Source organism: Monodon monoceros, unplaced genomic scaffold, assembly GCF_005190385.1.
Source record: "Monodon monoceros isolate NGI ecotype Baffin Bay Population unplaced genomic scaffold, NGI_Narwhal_1 Super_Scaffold_12, whole genome shotgun sequence".
NCBI classification, from domain to species: Eukaryota; Metazoa; Chordata; class Mammalia; order Artiodactyla; family Monodontidae; genus Monodon; species Monodon monoceros.
This window is the reverse complement of record NW_021703768.1, coordinates 17899910-17918845: the sequence shown is the minus strand read 5'-3', so window position 1 is coordinate 17918845 and position 18936 is coordinate 17899910. Positions and strand designations below refer to the sequence as shown.

Sequence of the window (18936 nt, the reverse complement as noted above, 5' to 3'; positions counted from 1 at the left end):
ATATATTTATAAAATATATATATATATATTATATATATATTATATATATATTATTATATTTATTATATATATATATTATATATATATATTATATATATAATATTCTTTAATATAATATCGTTCAAGCCTTCAGAATTAATGATAACCTAGATAGGAATTCTCAAATCTCTTTACATATTGGAATCATTTGGGATACTTTATACAAATATAGATGCCCTGTATAATAGATACATGCTGTACTTGGCCTTTAAGGTACTATGTGCAAGTATAATATAAAAAGATCCCAGGTGATACTAAATGTGTTGGTAACATTGAGAACCTGTGATTTGGATGAGATTATACACGATCATTGAAGCCATGACTCAGGGAGAGATCCCTTAAGAAACGCATCTAGACTAGAAAGTGAAAAGGGTTTAGGAATAAGCCTGAGCTTTCCATTCCAAAGGTGGGTGGAGACTAATGATCAAGCACCAAAGGTTAAGAAGAGCTTCCCAGCAAAGTGGGAGGAAATCCTTGAGAACAGGACTCAGTAACCAAAAGAGAAGAGTGTGTCACGTTTGTCATAGCACTGACCACTGCTGACAACACCATTAAAATGAGGGTCAGGGCTTCCCTGGTGGCTCAGTGGTTGAGAGTCCGCCTGCCGATGCAGGGGACACGGGTTCGTGCCCCGGTCCGGGAAGATCCCACATGCCGCGGAGCGGCTGGGCCCGTGAGCCATGGCCGCTGAGCCTGCGCGTCCGGAGCCTGTGCTCAGCAATGGGAAAGGCCACAACAGTGAGAGGCCCGCGTACAGCAAAAAAAAAAAAAAAAAAGAAAATGAGGGTCAGCATAGAATTTACAGGAGGCTCTGGGCTAACTGTGTTGTTTGGAGCAGAAACCAGATTGCAAAGGATGTAAAAGGCAAATGAATAGAAAATGTGGACAACAAGAGAGAATGCGGATTGTGAAAAGGAGGGAGATGTGTAGTCAGTTGAGGAAATGGAGTTGAATCTTAAGAAAGGTGATTTTGTTTTTAAGATGGAAAAGATAAACATATTTAAAGTGTTGAAGTAAGTGATTTAATGAATTAAAGATAAAAGAGAGGGAAGGTAAACATGATAGTGTAGAGGCTCCTAAGAAAGCAGAGGCTTGTGGTTGTGATGGATAAAGGTAGAGTTGGAGACACATGGACATTTAGGCTGCTGAAGGAGATGTGGTACATATATACAGTGGAAGGTTACTCAGCCATAAAAAAAGAGTGAAATAATGCCATTTGCAGCAACATAGATGGCCCTAGAGATTATCATACTAAGTCAAGTAAGATAAAGACAAATATCATATATCACTTATATGTGGAATCTGAAAAAATGATACAAATGAACTTATTTACAAAACAGAAATAGACTCACAGACATGGAGAACAAACTTACAGTTGCCAAAGGGGAAAGAAGGGGGAGGGATAAATTAGGAGTTTGGGATTAACAGGTATACACTACTATATATAAAATAGATAGCAGGATCCTACTGTCTAGCACAGGGAACTATATTCAATACCTTATAATAACCTATAATGGAAAAGAACCTGAAAATTAATATATATATATGTGTATATAAAACTGAATCACTTTGGTGTACAACTGAACATTGTAAATTAACTATACTTCAATAAAAATAATGGTTAAAAAAAAAAGAAAATAGAAATTCTCAAAAAAAAAAAAGCATTTTGATTACCCACCAGTGGTATATTAGTAAACCATGGGTTTTTGGAGAAAAATAAAACATGACTTTTTAGCACTTGCCTAAGGGGGAAAAAAAAAAAAAGAGTATCACATTTTTTTCCCCTGTAAGTGAATTTCTCAGGCTTCAGAGAGGATTTGAATGTGTCTCCTGAAATTGTAAAATTCACAAATTCGACTCAGATTTGAACTGATCTTATACATTGAGGAGTGATGGGTTTGGTCTCTTCTTTTAAATTAATATAACATATTTGGAGAGTAGCTAGTTCATTTTAAAACATGCTGTCTTTTAGCTGTAGAATGTTTGCCCCAGCAAAACGCAGAGGCCTGAACTAGGTTCAGCGCTGCTACCTCGTTAGCATGTTGCTCTAATGGCTTTAATTGGCCTATTTCCCATAAGTTTAGCTATATAAGCATTTCCATAAAACACTCTATTATAAATGTTCAAGTGAATTAAGATGTTGAGCTCCAGGATTGTGGATATTGTGAAAGAAAAATGAATTCTTAGATCTGTGTTATCCATTTCCTATATAGTTTCCTGTGCTTGCAAATAATGACAAAAAAAGTGTTTAGAACAGAGTTGCTTACTATAGACATAGAGGAAAACACAAATTATCTCAAATACATAAATGCAAAAGAACTAAATCTATTGCTACAGTATCTACTGGATTTTGTGAAAAAGGATTTCTCTCTGGATATAATGTATGTTAAAAAGCCAAAGGGTGAGAATGTGGTCAGTTAGGTATGATATTTTCTTTACACTGAGTTGGAAAAATTATCTTACTATCTGTGTACTATACTGAATTTCAAGCACATAAAGCAAGCAAAATGCTCCTCCTTGGGATAAAAACAGCTTGTGCACCGTTTAAAGCCAAGTATATTCTCGTGAAATAGAATGGAATCGCTTTTAAAAATGTGTAATATTGTCTCTTAAAGGCAAATGCTATGCCATTCACACGAATTATAAATGAAGGACCCAGGTTAAGGACTAAAGAAAAAAAAATCAATCTTGAAATTTCACGCACAAATAGCATCGTTTCACATAATTTTTAGGTATACAGATCAGGGGCCTGTCTAATATTAGTATAATGCACCACAGGCTGTACAGCTAAGTTATGTTCCAGTGAACAAATACAGGGTTTAAGATATGTCATCTCAGTGATTGCAGCTAGTCTTAAAATATGTTATTTTTCCCCATGATTGGCTTGTTTTCAAGTGCCCCATCCTTTTATTCACCACATGAATTACCTTTAAGTACTTATTCACATCTGAGATGGAATACAGACTATATGACAAAGATCATCTGTGTCTTAACATTTCAACCTGCTTTTATTTTTTACCTATTCCATTAATGACAGACTCCTGTTGCACCAAAGGGTATTCCATCTAGATTTTATATTAATTAAAATAAAGGTTTACTTTTATGTTTTGACATGCAGTGTTGCAAAAGGAATCAAAGTCACTGGCAGACATCTTGCAAATTGTTTCAATTATTCTATTTACTTTAGGTAGTTAGCATAACATGTTTCTTCATGAAGACTGTGATTTCAAAGTGTCGTTGTGAAAACCAAAACAGAGCAGTTAGAATTGCTCTGTCAAGCTACTTTTTGTCAATTCATTGCATTCTTTGAAGAATTATTTTCTACCTCCGTCTCAGTTCAGCGTCTCTAATTAATAACTTACAATAACAAAATCTTGTAATAATTTTAAAAGGGAGTCTTGTTTAAAAGAGTTGAAACGCATTGAGTGTTTTCGTGCAGGACACAGCTTAGCACGTCATAGAGGCAATTCCATTTGATCCTGACCATGACCCAGCATTAACATGTCCACTGAGGAGGAAGAAACTAATGCTTCAAGACTTAAGAATGTTTTCCATAGTCAGACAATTAGGAGATTGCAGAGCCAAGGCTCCCCTCATATCTGTTCAACAACAAAACATGGATTTTATTTAATGTTAAATTATATACGATGTTAGAGGATGGATTTACATCTATTTTCTGGGATCATAGGCAGCTTCAGTTTTAGATTTCTTTTTCTTCTATCATTGGTAGCAATAGTTATAACTACCCACAATTATAACACTAATTACTATTATTATGAATAATTAGTGTTTTATATACATTCAGTCTGTTCAAGTGGATTCATGTGAAATCAATGGCTTGTACTTAGTGGTGCAAGATACAGCATCATATCTCCAGATTCTTCTATGTTTGCAGTAGGAAGATGGTGTTTACCTTCCAACCATGCCCTGCTTTCCTGCATAAAATGTGTTCAGTCATGGGAAGTTTCCTGCATGCTTCTGCTCAGTTAAAGCCTATAACCACAGAGAGTTCCTCATAAATCATAGCATCTCTATGCTGGAGTAAAATAAATTTCAAATATACCTCAGATAAGCCTTGAAAACAGATTATGAAAAGAATAGGCTTTGAGTCAATTAGTGGAAACAGGGATTTTCTTTTAGCCATGCTGGGGGGATGGGAAGAAGGTTGAGAATTGGTGTTACTTTCTTATAAGTGAATAATTGTTGGGTCTTTTTAAAGTCATGATTAATGATTTTGAGTGCAACCATCTTCTTTCTTTTATTTGCTTCCTCTAGATGCATAGGAGGCCATAGCTATGATTCTCTCAATAATGCATTTAAAGGAAAAGATAGAAAGGAAAGAAAAAAAAGTAAAAGGAGAGGAGAGAAAAAGAAAAGAGAAAGGGGAGAGGGGGAAGGGGAGAAAGGAACAACATAGTCTTATGAGACAAAGGAAACTTGAAAAGTAAACTTTACTAATCACAGAAACATCGTAGGAGAGAAGATTGCACGTTTTTAATATAACAATCAAGACCGTTTCATTAAAGTCAGATGAAATTTCGATCTGAGGGTCTGAGGGGAGGTTTTCTTTCTCCCAGAGTTTCTGCTTGGCTTTTCATTTGTCCCAAGCTAAAAGAGGGTGGGTAGCTGGAGGCAGCTTATAGCTGAGGACTAAGACACCAAATCCCAAATGTCACAAGGGATCCTAAATCCCTTGTCCCTAGTGTCAGACACACTAATTCCAGACAGAATTGCAAAGGAAGTTGATAATGGCAAGGGATCAAAGGGATTTTGAGCCTGAAGAAGGAAGGTTAGGGAACTGTGTTTCAGAAGGCTGTTGGTAATCCCAAGCACAGTTCCCTCCTTTACCCTCTCAGAGTTGGAGAAGGCTCCAGGGAAACTCTTGCTTTAACATTAGAATGTGATTCCAAGCAAAAAGAATTAAAGCCCACTAGCTGAGTATGCTGAGCTATAGAACCTGATGCCTGATGTTTCCAGGGCAAAAGAGAAAGCCAAGGAGAGAGAGGAAACAATGGAAAAGGGAAAAAGACCAGGCTGGACTTCTATGAAATATGTACTAAGTTTAAATCACTGAGAGGCTTGTCAGGGACGAAGAGATCTCCTCCATGGCTGTGTAGAACACTAGCCACACTAGTGCTGCCTGCCTGGGGCAGAGACTGCTAAAGGGAGGCACGAAAAGAGCCAGTATCACAGGATCAGAGCTAAGAGGTGTCTGCAACAGAGACAAAGTGAGCGCCCTCTGAGAGACAGGATTAGGCACACCTGACTCTTTGCTGTCTAGCAAACATGTTAGAGAGGGAAGGACCTCAGAGAAGCAGAGAAATCTCAGCTAGAAATCTGTGGACAGTGAGTTAGATAAAGATGCTTGAAGTTGACTGAATAATTACCCGACTGAAACCATTTTAAAGTGAGAGTGACTAGAATATCATAAAATAGCAACATTAACTTTTCCTCGACCAAACAGAAATGGGACTGCAGAAAGAAAATTAGATTCAGTTAAGGAAACAGGGTTTTAGGTTTCATACTTAGGTTTCTGACTGTGCAGTTTGTCTCTGTTACATTTATGCAGAGTCACTTCTTTTTGACTCACCCCAGAAATGTGTGGCATAGTACTTCCTGTGTGAGAACAGAAATGATCAGAAATGATCTTATTTCTGGACTTACACTTCAAGAAAACCAACGTCTCTCTAAGAAAAAGTGCCTGTGGGTAAAAGAAGACTAACGAATGTTAAAGTCTACCTGGCTGTTGATTTTATGATTCTTAAATATATCTTTCTCCATCAACACCGACTATCAACAAGCACATTCAGATCTTTATGCAGGAGCAAAGCCAACACAAAGATGCTATGGAATAACAAGAACAAAAAAGGGGCAATGTTAATACAACACAATTCACAGTAACAAAGAGGTACTGTCTCCATAGTGTCCTGGTATCTTTAATACAAGGAATTACTAGTAAGTGCCTTTGGAATTAGAATATAACAATCATACAGACATATATCAAAAGTCCAGGTTTGTCATGTCTTTATCATGGTTAATTAAAATGTATAATCAGAATGTAGACTAAGTGATTAGAGCATCAAACCAGCGAAGCCATTCATACATTGACTGGACCTACAATCATTGGTCTCTAACTTTGTTTCCGTATAATGATTTTTTTCCCAGCACTGTATAAAGTTTCTAATTACAAAAGTGGATGTGCAGTTTCGTAGGCCACTTTTGACAAAGTCATGTGTATAGATAAGTTTGGGTGAACATCTGAAAGTTGCTAAGTATTTACACAGACCTCACATTTTACCCCTATTCCTCTTTGGTGACCATATCAGAGTTTATCATTAAAATTAAGGTATTTTATCTTTAGGAAAGTCAAATCCCTAAAAATGCAAATATGCCTAAAGCAAACAGTATATTAGCTTTCAATTATTCACAGAGAAAAACAAAAATAGGTAAAAATGTAACAAATGTAGATGTGTTCTGGAAGCAAGGTAATGAATACAGGGAAGCTTATAGAAGAGCCAGCATTCATTATCAAGTCTTGGAGTATGGGTGGTGGCTGATGACGTGAACACAGACTTGAAATTGAATCAACAAAGAATGGGGTTGGGAAACAAGTGTCTTTGGGAAGAGCTGTACTTCAGTTTTAACTTGATCATAGATCCCATACTTGTTCTAGTAAAAAAGAAATAATTAAAACATCTCTAGCAGAGGAATGACAGAATAAGTACTATGTACCTTATTATAGAATGAAGAAACGAGATAGCTAGAAATCAGAAAAACAGCAGAATCATGAGAAGGTGATAAAACAGAGCAGGTGAGTTTTCATGAGTAAACAGGTAGAGAGGGGTCTAGAATGTGTGGTGCTCTTCCAAGCAGAGAAGCATAAAGCACTATAGAGAGTTTCACAAGGGTCCCTATGCTGTGTGTGGACAGGGAGCTTTGGAGGAAATAGGCAGAAAGATTGATGGTGGAAAAGCACTTCACGTAAATTTTACAGCTTTACATTCTTACCTGGGACCCATGGACAATGTTTTGTTTTGTTTTTGTTTGTTTTTTTATTGACTTGTATGAGGAAGTTGCAGTGATTGTGTGGGGAGGTTTTAAATAAACTCTTATTTTGGTAGAATAAAACAGAAAGAACAACAAAAAATAATTATAATAAATAAAGACCCTGCAACTTCTCTTTCTTATCTTACGCTCTTTTGTGCTTGGTAAGCTGGAATTTTCCATTTTCTCACTTAAAGTTAGATCGGAATTTCCCAGGGGTCCGCTACTGTTCCACCAGGTGCTGACAGATGTTACAAAATAAAGCAAAGCAAACAAAACAATAACTACAGCAATGATAGCACCTCGATGGTCAATAAAGTTGTGAAAGTTGAGGGTTAAAAACGAAATAGCTTCCATTACTACAATACTTTCAGTGACTTTAATAAATCACTTTGCATTTTAAGGTCCAAACAGAGAATATACAATGCAGCACTTGCCAAAATTGTCTTAACATATATATTACTTTGTTTTATTGTTAAGTAGAATGTTGCATAGGGCTAGAAATTCTCAGAACATTTTTGGAAATTCTACTTTGTAGACTTGTTGCCCTTTCCATCATCCTTATAGGAAGATGAGTAGCTGTATGATTATCAACTACATAATTCAGAAGATGCCACATGATCAATCTATGTCATATTTTATTGTAAGCAAAGTATGCTTTCATCCAAGATATCATTTTAAATATGCATGAAAGCATATATTAAACTTAATTTGTTAAGTTCATTGTTCATTTTGCACCCATAGATAGTTGTACTAGCAAAAGTGTATTTAACATTTAAATGCTGAATGTATGCGCTTAAATTGTAAATTTTTAAAAGCCAAAACATAGAAGGATAACATGTTTTCTTTTTTTTTTTGCGGTACGTGGGCCTCTCACCGCTGTGGCCTCTCCTGTTGCGGAGCACAGGCTCCGGACGCGCAGGCCCAGTGGCCATGGCTCACAGGCCTAGCCACTCCACGGCATGTGGGATCCTCCCGGACCCGGGCACGAACCCACGTCCCCTGCATCGGCAGGTGGACTCCCAACCACTGTGCCACCAGGGAAGCCCCCAATAACATGTCTTTTTAAGATGAAGAAACAATAAAAAGATTTACCCTCCAATATAAAAATACAAATAGAGCTATCTTTATTTTTGAATCTCAATTATACTTTCAATCAAGGAATATGAAATTGCATTTAAATACATGCTTCTTTACACAGCTGTCAGCAAGGACTTATCCTTCACTTAGAATTTAATCTACTCTGACATTTGCTGAAATTTAAAGATGTGTCTGGACATTTATTGTATGATTACCTGGTTCTCAGAAAAAGAGGATGAAATTCTAAAAGCAAAACCAAAAACGTTTAACAGATTTAGGTTAGTATAGACCAGACAAAAATGTTAGGTGAATACTTTACTGTATTATCTACTGTTAATAGAAAATTCATTTTGCTGCCTAAACATTGCTGTCATTCTCTTTTTATTAAATGTGTGACTACATTCTGATATCTCTTGTAGGGTATTCTTTTCTTTACAAAAACTCTCTACCATTCATAAAATTAAAGGGTTCATTAAAATCTTTAATAGGAAAAAAAAGTCAGTGTACAAAATATCCAGCAATGGAAATATAGAGCAACATAAGACTTGTTGAAATATTCTTTTCAAGGCAAAGCACAAAGACGCAATCAAAATAAAATGTTAAAAAATATTAAAAATAAATGAGATGCTGTTGGTGCCTCTCTCTCTCTCCCTCTCTCTTTCTCTGTCTCTGTCTTTGCCTCTATTTGCTATCATATTTCTTTTCTATCACCTCCTTTCTCTTCTCTCCTCTCTTCTCCAAGGTCAAAATATCCATGTTTAAATGGAGGGCTCTAATTAGTGCCTTATCTCATTACAAAGCCAAAAAATTTCCAATTAATTCAAATTTAATAAACTTGACAGCTTCTATTCAGAGGAAGAACTGCTTCAAATTACCACCATGCTTTTCATTAGATTAAAGTAATAATGTATTAAATAATATAAAATTTGGGTTTTTTAGGAGATAACACTAGTCGGCATTGGAATAATCCAAACACTATGATATTACAATATTTATTTACAACCACAATGCCATAAGCTACAATGTGCTAAGAAAACTCAAGTTGCTTTTTTCAGCTGTTTCTTAACAACATCATTTTTTAGCTTTCTTAGTCCCTTCCCACCTCAATAATGTCATTTGCAGAAGTTTACAAATTTCCAATCAAATAAAAATTGAATAACATAAGCTAAGGGAATAAGTTTCAAAAGGAAAAAAGACCCTCATAGTATATCAGAACTGTACTGATTTTGAAAATGTCTAACTCAACCTCCTCATTTTGTTGAAAACAAAATTGGGACTTCCCTGGTGGTCCAGTGGTTGAGATTCTGAGCTTCCACTGCAGGGGACATGGATTCGATCCCTGGTGGGGGAACTAAAGATCCCGCATGCCGGTGGCATGGCCTAAAAAACAAACAACCACAACAACAAAAAACTAAACAAAACTGAATCCCTTTAGAGTTGGTGAGTCTTGCCAAAATTCACATTGCTGATTAGAGGAACAGTCAGGATTAACCCTGGCCCTCATTCTAAAGTTTGTTTTAATTGTGCCATGTTTGTCATGCTTGTCTACATGTTATTTATTCCTTCAGCACGTATATCTTGAGACCCTAATACATGGTGGGCACTGTTCTTAGCTCTGGGAATAGACTCATGACAAAAACAAATGAAGGAACAAACAAAAACAAACCCAACAAGTTCTGCAGTTGAGATTACATTCTGGTCAGGAGCAGTGACAAACACTGAACAGACCAAAAAATAAGATAAGGTTTAGAGTGGTGGTAATTCATGAGCATAGCCCCACACAGACCCACTCACAGGAGGGAGCTATGACACAGAGTTCCTGGTTATTGAAATAATCTCCATGAAGAATTGATAGTTGCTTGAGATGTGAATTATGAGAAGATGGTAGGTCTGGTGGGGGGGCGGTGACGGTTTCAAGCACAGGGAAGAGCAAGTGTGAAATTGGCAAAATGGGAATGAGCTTGGCACATTGTTTCAGAGAAAAAAAAGAAAAGTCATCAACTGTGGTACAGTGAGTTAGAGGGAGATAAGAGATCATTCAGGATGGTGTAGACCCTCCTTAGAAGTTTGAGTTTTATGTTGTGATTTGGGATAGGGTTTCAAGACTCTATGGTATCAAGCAAAATACTAAGTAAATGTAAGGGAATACAATGATGTGGCTTTTTATTTATTTATTTATTTACTTCCTTCCTTCCTTCCTTCCTTCTAGAAGACTGTTGACTGATACCTGGAGAGTGGATTTGAGGAGAATACTGTTGGGTTTAGGAAGACAATTAAGAGACTATGCATGGTAGAAATGATGGTAGAAATTTGAACTGGCAGCAGTGGAAAGGGTAACAGTACATGGAGCTAAGATAGAGCTTGGGAGTGAAGCCAGCAGAAATCAGCAGCGTGACAGAAAAAGAGAAATGATGGGCTCCTCCTAGATTTTTGGCTTGAGACTCTGGGTACGTGGAAGTGTATTTAATAGAGTTGGGGGTATTTAATAGAGTGTTTTTAAAGAGTAGGCAAATAAAGTAAAAATAATAAAAAAAAGGAAAGTAAAGCAGAAATCAAGCCTTTTAAATTTTATTTGTTAAGTTTTTGTTTGTTCCTGGACATAATAAAGTAATTATGTACATGCATCATGATACGTTTTTCGTCAGATTAATAAATGCTGCTCACATTAACAAACTGGCTATCATTTTAGGTAAAAATTGTTTAGTGATTCATGTTAGTTTGTAAAGGAAATAGGCATTATTCATGAAGAATACCACTGTGAAATACTGTTATGTTTTCAATAACATTTCTCAACATTTTTCTCTAACTTTATCTAAGAATTATTAGACTTTAATAATTTTTATTATCATGGCTACTGACTGCTGTATGCTATTGTGTACTCATCTATAGAATTCAACTTAAAATATTCAGATGTGTGTTAATAAAAATATCAATTCACAGAAAGGTAAGCATATGGTTTCCTAAATTTACAAAAATTGGTCAGCATATTATTTCCTAATGTTCCCATCTATCCTAAAGGCTTAAGCTCTGACGAAATGAGCTCATGCATACTCAGAAAATAATGGGGTCAATATCGGGAGTTCCTACAGAGAAAAATACCACAGACTATTTATCAATAACATAGATGCACACACATAGATACTCCAAAGTAGGGCTTCCCTGGTGGCACAGTGGATAAGAATCCGCCTGCCAATGCAGGGGACATGGGTTCAACCCCTGGTCTGGGAAGATCCCACATGCCGTGGAGCAGCTAAGCCTGTGCACCACAGCTACTGAGCCTGTGCTCTAGAGCCCGTGAGCCACAACTACTGAGCCTGCGTGCCTAGAGCCTGTGCTCCACAAGAGAAGCCACCGCTATGAGAAGACTGTGCACCGCAACAAAGAGTAGACCCTGCTCTCCACAGCTAGAGAAAGCCTGCATATAGCTATGAAGTCCCAACGCAGCCAAAAATAAGTAAATAAATATTTTTTAAAAAATATATCCCAAAGTATCCAATATTTAATTCACTTTGATTTAAACTGATGTTAAGTGACCAAAATGTTTTGAAATTTTCTGAATCAGTTGTTCATCTTTCAAGTCTCATGCAGGAAAAGGAGATATAGTGGATGAGGTAAGTGCATATAGAGAAAAGAAAAATTAGAGCTACTAGAGGATTCATAGCTATAGAAGGAACTTTGCTCTGAATTTTATGTAGTGTGTCTTTTATTTTTTAGATAAAAAAAACAAGAAATAGAGAACCCAAGGCCATATATATATACTTAGCAGCAAAGCTAACACAGAAACCCAGGTCTCTTGAATTTCAAGTCTATAGAGCTGTACAAATTTAATCTTCAGTAACTTTATGTTCAAGATTTGTGGATGCATTTTATTGGCTCTACTTTTATTGCAATTTAAGAATACCAGATATGTGGTTGAGGAAAAATATAAACTAATATTTATTCAGTTAGAAAAGAAATGAATGTAAAATTTGAGACTAATCAAAATTGAATGAATTAAGTGATAGAAAATAGTTTCCTTTCATAGTTCTGGCATTAGGGTTTAAGGGGAGTGGAGTTAATAAATGGAGGGATGGCAGATAAGAACCATTTTATGTAAGGGTAAATTTCTTTTGTTCAGTAAGGCAGCATATCTGGGTTAAATGAGCTATATATGAGTTAACAAAGTTAATAGAAAACATTTTTTCAAATGCACTTAAAACTCTTCAGTACATGGTAAATGTATTAATTGCATAATCTACACTCTAAGCACTTAAGTTGCAAACTTTTATTGTGTCATTGAAGTTAAGTAAGACGTTATTTTATCAGTACAAAATTATTACTATTTACTAAGAATGTACCTACTGCATATGTAAGAATCCTCTAAGCCAATAATTCCAAGATTAATTCCTTTCCTCAGCAAATTTTTAAGCACCTGCTGTGTATAAGGCATTGCTCTAGCACAGCAGGTTAAAATTGCCTCATCTGTAATTGGTGAGATCACAGTTTTATATTGAAGAAATAAAGAAGAATTTATTAAAAAGAAGAAAGTTAAAAATGGCATGAAGGATAGCTCAGACGTAAAAGAAGATGGTGAATCACCCTCAGATTTGGGGAACGGAATGAGAAAACTTGAAAAATGAGAATATTTTTTTTCCAGTTCATCTAAGCCATCTTTCAGACTGTAATAGAAATTGTGACTTTATATTGATTATTAAAGGATTAACATACATGCAGGGGACCTTGGCTTTGACATGGCAGATTTTAGAGAGACCTGAAAATTTTTGAGCAATGGTAATATGAGTTGTGTATGTGTGACAGCACTGGAGAAGTTAAGGTTGGAGCATGTAAGTCAGCAAGGCTGAATAGCTACTGAATGAACAGGTGAACAAGTAGTTATTTCTTCATCCAAATGCCAAAAATCCACTAAGTGGTAACAGCGCAGAGTCAAATGCCAATCCATATGACTTTTTTCTCTTTTATTTTCTGTCTTTTATTTTTAACAAACAAAAAGAAAAATGAGTGTGACATCTTGCCAACTTAATTATAGAAGCTAACCATCAGAAAGGATGAAAGAAAGTCAAGGTAGAGTCATGGTAATAAGCTAGGTTATGCTGCAAAATTACACAACCTCAAAATCTCAATGGTTTATTATGATAAATGTGTATATCTTGTTTATCACATGTCCAGTGTGTCAGCTGAGAACTTTAATTCCTGTGTTCTGCTGTTACCCAAGCTAATGGAGCAGCCATCACCTTGAAAGTTGACAGTTGCTATAACAGAGGTAAAGAGAATACTGACAAGTATAAAGTGTCATATTGACTCAAAGCTCAAGAGACATAACTACTTAAATGGCTGTGCCCATACACAAGGGATGGGGAAGTGCAGTCCTTCTATTTGTTCAGAAAACAGAGAGCTGGAAATATTTCCTAGGTTTCTAGGACGAGATAGAATAAGACACCTTGAAATAGGTGAAAGTATTTTCTAATTTTCAAGGGTCAGGGACATATAAAATACTGACTTTGATGTCTGATAAACTTAGCCACTCTTCTAAAGCAACCAAGGGAGCATGGCTTCATACTGTTGTTAATATAGGAACTGGAGACTTATAAATTGGCTGGGATGAAAATTTGGCTGTCGTTGAATGTAATTTATAGATGAAGCTATAGATGGGAATTTACGGGAACATGAGAATTCAGAGAGGTCAGCAGAAAGGTGAAGAGAGATTGTTAGTAATTGGTGCTGAGGGAATGTGGAAGAGGAATACTTAATAACCAGAAGAGAAGAAAGAATAGAGGGAAGAAAATAGGCATTGCATTCAAGTGTGTTGTAAATTAAAAGAACAGTTTCAGGAAGAAGTAAGTGGCAAGCAGTTTCAAATATTAAAAATGAAGTTGGACAAAGGAGACAATGTTATCGGAAATAGCACAATTATAATAATAGCTAACATGCAATCTGCACTTACTCTGTGCCAGACTCTCTTTTAAGAGATTTATATGTATTAACTCATCTCATTTTAAAATTCTTTATGACAGATAAAAGCACAACGATTGAGGTTAAACAAAAACAAATAAACAAGCAAACAAATGAAAAGTCACATAACCAGTAAATATCAGAGACAGGATTTGAACCAAGCTTTCTGGCTGCAGAATCCTGGTCTACTCTTAATCAATGATTTATATTCTACTGTGGGTGGCTAGGCATTTTTCCCCAAAATAACGCAGAGGAATAAAATCTGGATTACAAACTAGTAATAATGATAAATGGGGCATGGAAACAACAAGTACTGTCTATGTGCTTGTAGAGTTTATATATGAAAGGGCACAGATTTCATATAATTGAATGGAGTGCATAGTAAGAAAAAGTTCAGATTTTTTGACCTGATTCATTTTTAGAAAAGAAGACACATAAATACAATTAGCAAAAAAAGAAGGGAGAAACTGAGTTAAACTTCGTAGTACATCCACTATTTATCATGTATTTTATTAAGCATTTAATGAATTTCTTTATTCAATTCATTGAAAAGTTAGACACCTTCCTCAATTTACAGAATAATTAAGAGAGAGCATTGCAATTCACATCCAGATTCCTTTGGCTTCAGAGCCCATATTCTTTTTACTACATCATGTTGGAGGACACAGAAAAAAAAAGAACCAACTAGAGAGAGAGAATGCATTTATGTATATAATAGAGAGATAAAGAGGTAGTTAGAAGTACTAGAATTCAATGCAATTTTTAGAATATTTTCATTTTTTTGATACCAAGATACCAAGAATATGGGGTTCATAATATGCTGAAATGACAATGGTTATATAAGAGGATGCAAGCTAAATTAATAGCAGTAATAAAACACACACTGAACACATATTTTAACACTGCTTCTGTTACCAGACCAAACTTGTCTGCATGCAGTCAAGCCAATATATTGACACTAGGCTGTGGTGAAAGAAAGAGCAGTGTTTATTGCAGGGCACCAAGCAAGGAGCATAGGTAGCTAGTGCTTAAAAGGCACAGACTTTATGAAGGCTTTCAGGGAAAGGTTTTTTTTAAAGACAAGGCGAGGGAGGTGGGTTGTGGGTTGTGTGATCAGCTTGTGGATGTTCTTCTGATTGGTTGGTGGTGAGGTAATTGGGAGTCAACATCATCACCTTCTGGTTCCAACCAGTCTGGGGTCTATGTGCTTGTGGGCAGCATACACTTAACTTCTTCCACCTGCTGGGGGTTTCAATGTCTGCAAAACATCTCAAAGGACATGGCTCAGAATATTATCTATATGTAGTCCTTGAGGAGAAACTAAAGGTCCTTGACTTTGTTTAATGGCTAAACTATTATTATTTTGTCTTGCTTGACTGTTTTCCATTCTTTCTGCATTGTCTCACTTCTCTGATTCAATTTATTCTTTGAAGTTTTTCTACAGACAAAAGGCAGGAGGAGGACATGGAGGGAGATGTCCTGTTCTGGGAAGGACCCATAGGGTCCTGCTTGGTTACATTGCCACTGAGCTATGGTTTCTCAGTGTATGTGGGGAAACCTTGATGTGATTTCAGTAAAATTACTATCAAGAAATAGCTGTAGACATTTCTGTTGTGCTTAACTCTGTCACATGTAACATACGTGTTGATAAGATAATTTAGTTAGTGTCTTTTTCTTCAATTTGAGAAGCAGCATCCCTGTCTTCAGTTATTGCCCAATAGGAAAAAATATCTTTCAAGGATTAATCTTCACAATTAAATTATCAAGCCAGGTGTGAACTTTTATTTTATGTACTTTTTCTTAAGATTTTAAAAATTCATATTTTCATTGTTGTTAGTATCATGAACACCAATTTAATTTTTAGATGCTTTTCAGACTTTATTTTAGTTGACAATAAACCATAGGAACTAGGGCATATATATTTCTTGCCTATTTAGATAATTAATATTCTGACCTAGGCTTGTATAAGATGGAGAGGCTGAAATGAAGGAAGGAGGGGGCATCTATTTGCCTAAAGCAAGATTCCACATGTTCTTCTCTGTTTCTGCCCTCTTCAACATGTTAACAAGACAATTCCCTTTACAAGTTATATGAGATAGGACATCATAATCAAGCAAGTCAACCTGTCACTTCAACCTGTCTCTCTACACTAAGAGGTTTTGCCCAGAACAGTTACTTTGTGTGTGTGTTTGTGTTTGCACATGGATGTTTAATTTTCTTATGAATATCCAGCATTCTATGGCATTTAACTTATCATTTTATTTATTTATTTATTTTTGCGGTACGTGGGCCTCTCACTGTTGTGACCTCTCCCCTTGCGGAGCACAGGCTCTGGACGCGCAGGCTCAGTGGCCATGGCTCATGGGCCTAGCCACTCCACAGCATGTGGGATCTTCCCGGACCGGGGCACGAACCCGTGTCCCCTGCATCGGCAGGCAGACTCTCAACCACTGCACCACCAGGGAAGCCCAACTTAGCATTTTAGATGAAACCCAACCCTCTACCTAATGTCAATAAATTAAATAAATATCCAATTTTCTTGCTCCTATGTATGAAAGCAATAACGTGTATGATTTAAAGGGTATGTGTGATCTCTGTGATCATTGTTTTATATACAAAAAATATGCCAGATTTTAGAGAAAGGCACAGAATTGTCTGTATCTGGGTACAGTTGACTATGGATTCCTGTGGCTGAGGCACACCAGTGCTCTCACTGTTCAAGAGAAAGTCATTTAGTACACCCAATTCTTGGACCTTTAAGATTGGGAAATATTGGAAAAACTATAACTTTCTTGGCAACTGCTTTCTAATGGCTGTTTATTGAAGTACTTTCCTTCATCGTATGTTAGTTATTCTTGGTGTTTTTAAAGTTCATTAAATCAGTGCACCACTTTCCCTCCCTGTTTTCATTTCTACCCACAAAAATTCTTTAGAAATAGAAACAAAATTGTCATTTTGACTTTCCAACTACACAAATTTAGCAGATTTAAACCCTTTAAACAGTTTGCTGTGAAATATAGTTTGAAATTCAGTCAACAAAAACATCAGTCTTCAAAGAGGCAAATAAACAACTCTAGGCATGTATAATGTATATTACTTTGGGAAAAAAAAAAAAAAACCTTTTCACCCTAATGTGCAGTTTTCATCTAAAAAACTCAGTTTCACTAAAGGCAATAAAAATGTGTCTTTTCTTTGAAATTAAATAAATCTGCATTTTGATTGATGTTTATATATGTAAAAATATGAATATTTAAGGTTAATGTAGAACAGAAACTGATCATTGTCAAAAAAATAAAGGTGAGATAATGTTGACTGTCAGTGGAGACTGCCATACTCAGTGAAGAGTATTTTCTGAGTATTAGAGAAAGTTCTTGAATAATGATCACACTGTATCCTATCTCTTGGTTATAGCTGGGATATTTGTTGCTTAATGAGAAAATAAATATCAAGAGAAAGGAAATATTGTTCAGTTTCCTTTTGGCTTCCATTTCCCCATTTTTACTCTCCAATTGGTAGGCAATGCATGTAAATGAAAAACAATGCATGCAGTTCACTTGAATCTCTTAAGGCAGGGGTTCCTAACCCCTGGGCCAAGGACTGGAACTGGTCCGTGGCCTGTTAGGAACTGGGCAGCACAGCAGGAGGTGAGCAGCCAGCGAGCGAGCAAGCGAGCGAAGCTTCATCTGTATTTACAACCGCTCCCCGTCACTAGCATTACCGCCCGAGCTCCGTCTCCTGTCAGATCAGCGGCAGCACTGGATTCTCATAGGATCTCAAACCCTATTGTGAACTGCGTATATGAGGGGTCTAGGTTGCGCGCTCCTTATAAGAATCTAATGCCTGATGATCTAAGGCGGAGCTGAGGTGGTGAGGCTAGTGCTGGGGAGTGGCTGCAAATACATATCGTCATTAGCAGAGAGGTTTGACCGCACAGAGACCATAATAAATCAATTGCTTTCAGACTCATATCAAAACCCTATCAGTGAGTGGCAAGTGAAAACAAGCTCAGGGCCCCCACCGATTCTGCATTATGGTGAGTTGTATAATTATTTCATTATATATAACAAAGTAATAATAATAGAAATAAAGTGCACAATAAATGTAATGTGCTTGAATCATCCCGAAACCATCCCCCACACCGGTCTGTGGAAAAACAGTCTTCCACAAAAACGGTCCCTGGTGCCAAAAAGGTTGGAGACCACTGTCTTAAGGCATTACTGCTATTATTTTTAATATGCGTGAATTAGCTAATCTCTTTTCTAATGCTGTTCTAACTTTAATTTGTATGGCTGGTCAGGGTTTTTTTTCTTTGATGAGAGAGAAAATCTGCAAAAATCATGTCACATGTTGGATATGTCTCATTGATAAATTATCTGAGACCAAGCTATTAATAGGCTACTAACAGATCTCCCACACTCACTCTGTGCCCTGAGATCTATTTCAACCCTAAAGCCCACAATGTAATGTAAATCATTTTAAAGCATAAATCGATTCACTGCACAGCCCTACCAAAATCTTCTCAATGGATTTTCCATTACTCTTAGGATAAAAGACTTCAAGTCATGCACCCTCTCCTTGAACTTGCCCTCCGTTCACACTGGCTTCCTTCTCTTTGATTCTTTTAAGTTGCTATGCACTTCCTGCCTTAGGATTCATTATATTCCAAAATATAATGTAATTTTTCAGGGAATTCATCCAAGACTAGAATTGGGCTCCCTGTTCCTTGTTCTTAACACATCCTGTATCTTCCTCATAACACATCAGAGTTGGTAAATATCTATCTAGTTGGATGATTATTTGAGTAACTCTTTTGCTACAACTAGC

At 36.4% G+C, this 18936-nt stretch overlaps 1 pseudogene; it reads right to left on the bottom strand.

The window, feature by feature from the left end:
- The window catches only part of LOC114892052, an 80753-nt pseudogene that overhangs the window by 30151 nt on the left and 31666 nt on the right, over positions 1 to 18936 (bottom strand).